General features: G+C 29.1%; 1 long non-coding RNA gene across 6 annotated transcripts; it reads left to right on the top strand.

The window, feature by feature from the left end:
• Positions 1-471: 471 nt before the first annotated feature.
• Positions 472-4,711, top strand: LOC127286360 (uncharacterized). Of its 6 annotated transcripts, none has more exons than XR_007843731.1 (6): positions 472-523; positions 1,173-1,285; positions 2,491-2,701; positions 3,189-3,512; positions 4,000-4,323; positions 4,649-4,711. It is a non-coding gene; the product is annotated as an uncharacterized LOC127286360 (long non-coding RNA). The 6 variants fall into 6 exon arrangements; XR_007843730.1 differs by lacking the exon at positions 472-523 and adding an exon at positions 531-685; XR_007843729.1 differs by lacking the exon at positions 472-523 and adding an exon at positions 940-1,010.
• Positions 4,712-5,973: the final 1,262 nt, after the last annotated feature.

Raw genomic sequence — 5,973 nt, forward strand, 5'->3', positions numbered from 1 at the left:
CCAAATGATGAATCTTATGCACCACAATGATGATTTTAGCGTCGAAGCGGAATGGAACTGTTATGCATATTATCCCATATTATCCCATAGGCGTATCACACGAAATTCGAGAAATATGCCCCGCTATCCATTATTGTCAGTAAAAAGCATTTTCGCACAAAAATTACAAAAATTAACAAAAAAAACAAACAACAAATGAAAACTACAAACACCAAGACATAATAATTATTATTATAAATAAATAAATAAAGAAATACATATAAAGTGAAATATTGAGTTCCTCGAGAAAATCGAGTGTAGAAAAAATTCTATAGAGTTAGCAAACGATGGGAATCCAATCGTTACATTCTATAGATGATTAGGAGTTATAAAAAAAAAATAACAATTTTTATTGTTATAAACAATAGCCAGCAGCCGGGCAATTATTAAATTTGGACATTTTTTGAGAAAATCGAGTGTAGAAAAAAATCTAGTGTGTTAGGAAACGATGGGAATCCCATCGTTACATTCTAGAGATGATAAGGTGTTATGAAAAAAATAATAACAATTTTTATTTTTATAAACAATAGCCAGCAGCCGGGCAATTATTGGATTTTGACATTTTTCGAGAAAATTGAGAGTAGAGAAAAATCTAGGGTGTTAGGAAACGATGGGAATCCCATCGTTACATTCTAGAGATGATTAGGTGTTATAAAAAAAATAATAACAATTTTTATTGTTATAAACAATAGCCAGCAGCCGGGCAATTATTAAATTTTGACAATTTTTGAGAAAATCGAGAATAGAAAAAAATCTAAGGTGTTAGGAAACGATGGGAATCCTATAGTTACATTCTAGAGATGATAAGGTGTTATAAAAAAATTAATAACAATTTTTATTGTTATAAACAATAGCCAGCAGCCGGGCAATTATTGAATTTTTGACATTTTTTGAGAAAATCGAGTGTAGAAAAAAATCTAGGGTGTTAGGAAACGATGGGAATCCTATAGTTACATTCTAGAGATGATAAGGTGTTAAGAAAAAAATAATAACAATTTTTATTGTTATAAACAATAGCCAGCAGCCGGGCAATTATTGGATTTTGACATTTTTTGAGAAAATCGAAAGTAGAAAAAAATCTAGGGTGTTAGGAAACAATGGGAATCTCATCGTTACATTCTAGAGATGATTAGGTGTTATAAAAAAAATAATAACAATTTTTATTGTTATAAACAATAGCCAGCAGCCGGGCAATTATTAAATTTTGACAATTTTTGAGAAAATCGAGTGTAGAAAAAAATCTAGTGTGTTAGGAAACGATGGGAATCCCATCGTTACATTCTAGAAATGATAAGGTGTTATGAAAAAAATAATATCAATTTTTATTTTTATAAACAATAGCCAGCAGCCGGGCAATTATTGGATTTTGACATTTTTCGAGAAAATTGAGAGTAGAGAAAAATCTAGGGTGTTAGGAAACGATGGGAATCCCATCGTTACATTCTAGAGATGATTAGGTGTTATAAAAAAAATAATAACAATTTTTATTGTTATAAACAATAGCCAGCAGCCGGGCAATTATTAAATTTTGACAATTTTTGAGAAAATCGAGAATAGAAAAAAATCTAAGGTGTTAAGAAACGATGGGAATCCTATAGTTACATTCTAGAGATGATAAGGTGTTATAAAAAAATTAATAACAATTTTTATTGTTATAAACAATAGCCAGCAGCCGGGCAATTATTGAATTTTGACATTTTTTGAGAAAATTGAGAGTAGAGAAAAATCTAGGGTGTTAGGAAACGATGGGAATCCCATCGTTACATTCTAGAGATGATAAAGTGTTATGAAAAAAATAATAACAATTTTTATTGTTATAAACAATAGCCGGCAGCCAGGCAATTATTGGATTTTGACATTAGCCGAAAGTTTTGAACGTTCATATGAACGAATTATTTTTTTCAATCTATAAATTATTAAAAATTATGATAACTATGTAAAATAAAACAGTAAATTAAACAATTATTAAATTAATAACTTCTTTTTAGATATTTTGAACAATATTTTGTAATAAAAATCGTACTTAAAGAAATGGCAAAAAAAATTTCGTTCATATGAACGTTCAAAACTTTTGGCTCATGATTTTGACATTTTTTGAGAAAATCGAAAGTAGAAAAAAATCTAGGGTGTTAGGAAACAATGGGAATCTCATCGTTACATTCTAGAGATGATAAGGTGTTATGAAAAAAATAATAACAATTTTTATTGTTATAAACAATAGCCAGCAGCCAGGCAATTATTGAATTTTTGACATTTTTTGAGAAAATCGAGAATAGAAAAAAATCTAAGGTGTTAGGAAACGATGGAAATCCTATAGTTACATTCTAGAGATGATAAAGTGTTATGAAAAAAAAAATAACAATTTTTATTCTTATAAACAATAGCCAGCAGCCGGGCAATTATTAAATTTTGACAATTTTTGAGAAAATCGAGAATAGAAAAAAATCTAAGGTGTTAGGAAACGATGGGAATCCTATAGTTACATTCTAGAGATGATAAGGTGTTATGAAAAAAATAATAACAATTTTTATTGTTATAAACAATAGCCAGCAGCCGGGCAATTATTGGATTTTGACATTTTTTGAGAAAATCGAAAGTAGAAAAAAATCTAGGGTGTTAGGAAACGATGGGAATCCCATCGTTACATTCTAGAGATGATTAGGTGTTATAAAAAAAATAATAACAATTTTTACTCTTATAAACAATAGCCAGCAGCCGGGCAATTATTAAATTTTGACAATTTTTGAGAAAATCGAGTGTAGAAAGAAATCCAGTGTGTTAGCAAACGATGGGAATCCAATCGTTACATTCTAGAGATGATTAGGAGTTATAAAAAAAATAATAACAATTTTTATTGTTATAAACAATGGCCAGCAGCCGGGCAATTATTGAATTTTTGACATTTTTTGAGAAAATCGAGTGTAGAAAAAAATCTAGTGTGTTAGGAAACGATGGGAATCCCATCGTTACATTCTAGAGATGATAAGGTGTTATGAAAAAAATAATAACAATTTTTATTTTTATAAACAATAGCCAGCAGCCGGGCAATTATTGGATTTTGACATTTTTTGAGAAAATCGAAAGTAGAAAAAAATCTAGGGTGTTAGGAAACGATAAGAATCCCATCGTTACATTCTAGAGATGATTAGGTGTTATAAAAAAAATAATAACAATTTTTATTCTTATAAACAATAGCCAGCAGCCGGGCAATTATTAAATTTTGACAATTTTTGAGAAAATCGAGAATAGAAAAAAATCTAAGGTGTTAGGAAACGATGGGAATCCTATAGTTACATTCTAGAGATGATAAGGTGTTATGAAAAAAATAATAACAATTTTTATTGTTATAAACAATAGCCAGCAGCCGGGCAATTATTGGATTTTGACATTTTTTGAGAAAATCGAAAGTAGAAAAAAATCTAGGGTGTTAGGAAACGATGGGAATCCCATCGTTACATTCTAGAGATGATTAGGTGTTATAAAAAAAATAATAACAATTTTTACTCTTATAAACAATAGCCAGCAGCCGGGCAATTATTAAATTTTGACAATTTTTGAGAAAATCGAGTGTAGAAAGAAATCCAGTGTGTTAGCAAACGATGGGAATCCAATCGTTACATTCTAGAGATGATTAGGAGTTATAAAAAAAATAATAACAATTTTTATTGTTATAAACAATGGCCAGCAGCCGGGCAATTATTGAATTTTTGACATTTTTTGAGAAAATCGAGTGTAGAAAAAAATCTAGTGTGTTAGGAAACGATGGGAATCCCATCGTTACATTCTAGAGATGATAAGGTGTTATGAAAAAAATAATAACAATTTTTATTTTTATAAACAATAGCCAGCAGCCGGGCAATTATTGGATTTTGACATTTTTTGAGAAAATCGAAAGTAGAAAAAAATCTAGGGTGTTAGGAAACGATAAGAATCCCATCGTTACATTCTAGAGATGATTAGGTGTTATAAAAAAAATAATAACAATTTTTATTCTTATAAACAATAGCCAGCAGCCGGGCAATTATTAAATTTTGACAATTTTTGAGAAAATCGAGAATAGAAAAAAATCTAAGGTGTTAGGAAACGATGGGAATCCTATAGTTACATTCTAGAGATGATAAGGTGTTATGAAAAAAATAATAACAATTTTTATTGTTATAAACAATAGCCAGCAGCCGGGCAATTATTGGATTTTGACATTTTTTGAGAAAATCGAAAGTAGAAAAAAATCTAGGGTGTTAGGAAACGATGGGAATCCCATCGTTACATTCTAGAGATGATTAGGTGTTATAAAAAAAATAATAACAATTTTTACTCTTATAAACAATAGCCAGCAGCCGGGCAATTATTAAATTTTGACAATTTTTGAGAAAATCGAGTGTAGAAAGAAATCCAGTGTGTTAGCAAACGATGGGAATCCAATCGTTACATTCTAGAGATGATTAGGAGTTATAAAAAAAATAATAACAATTTTTATTGTTATAAACAATGGCCAGCAGCCGGGCAATTATTGAATTTTTGACATTTTTTGAGAAAATCGAGTGTAGAAAAAAATCTAGTGTGTTAGGAAACGATGGGAATCCCATCGTTACATTCTAGAGATGATAAGGTGTTATGAAAAAAATAATAACAATTTTTATTTTTATAAACAATAGCCAGCAGCCGGGCAATTATTGGATTTTGACATTTTTTGAGAAAATCGAAAGTAGAAAAAAATCTAGGGTGTTAGGAAACGATGGGAATCCCATCGTTACATTCTAGAGATGATTAGGTGTTATAAAAAAAATAATAACAATTTTTACTCTTATAAACAATAGCCAGCAGCCGGGCAATTATTAAATTTTGACAATTTTTGAGAAAATCGAGTGTAGAAAGAAATCCAGTGTGTTAGCAAACGATGGGAATCCAATCGTTACATTCTAGAGATGATTAGGAGTTATAAAAAAAATAATAACAATTTTTATTGTTATAAACAATGGCCAGCAGCCGGGCAATTATTGAATTTTTGACATTTTTTGAGAAAATCGAGTGTAGAAAAAAATCTAGGGTGTTAGGAAACAATGGGAATCTCATCGTTACATTCTAGAGATGATAAGGTGTTATGAAAAAAATAATAACAATTTTTATTGTTATAAACAATAGCCAGCAGCCGGGCAATTATTGAATTTTTGACATTTTTTGAGAAAATCGAGTGTAGAAAAAAATCTAGGGTGTTAGGAAACAATGGGAATCTCATCGTTACATTCTAGAGATGATAAGGTGTTATGAAAAAAATAATAACAATTTTTATTGTTATAAACAATAGCCAGCAGCCAGGCAATTATTGAATTTTTGACATTTTTTGAGAAAATTGAGAGTAGAGAAAAATCTAGGGTGTTAGGAAACGATGGGAATCCCATCGTTACATTCTAGAGATGATAAAGTGTTATGAAAAAAATAATAACAATTTTTATTGTTATAAACAATAGCCAGCAGCCGGAAAAATAATTAAATTGGGCGTTTTCTTATAAAATCATGTGTGGAAGGAGAATGATTGTGTTAATAGACGATAGGAATTTAATAGTAAAATTCAACGTTTTGGATGGTGTGCTTAAAATACTTAAAATTTTTATTGTTATAAGGAATAGCTAGCAACTATTAATTCTGAATATTGAAAGTAGTGATCTTTATTCTTTCTGTTCGTTTATTAATAATTTAACAATTTTAGACATATGTTACTTAAAATCAATATCACGAATAAGGATTATTATCCTTATAATAATATATAATTAAAATAGAATAATTTTTCTTTCCTTAAGGAAATTGTGAAGGTAATATATTTTGAAGATTGTATTTCATTATACAAAAAAAATCGCAAACTCTATTTTAAAGTTTATTAAAGATTTTTTTCTTTATCAAAAGAAATTTTGCCGAACGGGTTAACGATTGAAATGA

Source organism: Leptopilina boulardi, unplaced genomic scaffold (assembly GCF_019393585.1).
Source record: "Leptopilina boulardi isolate dan_hultmark-lab unplaced genomic scaffold, ZJU_Lbou_2.1 LbouV2_353, whole genome shotgun sequence".
NCBI classification, from domain to species: Eukaryota; Metazoa; Arthropoda; class Insecta; order Hymenoptera; family Figitidae; genus Leptopilina; species Leptopilina boulardi.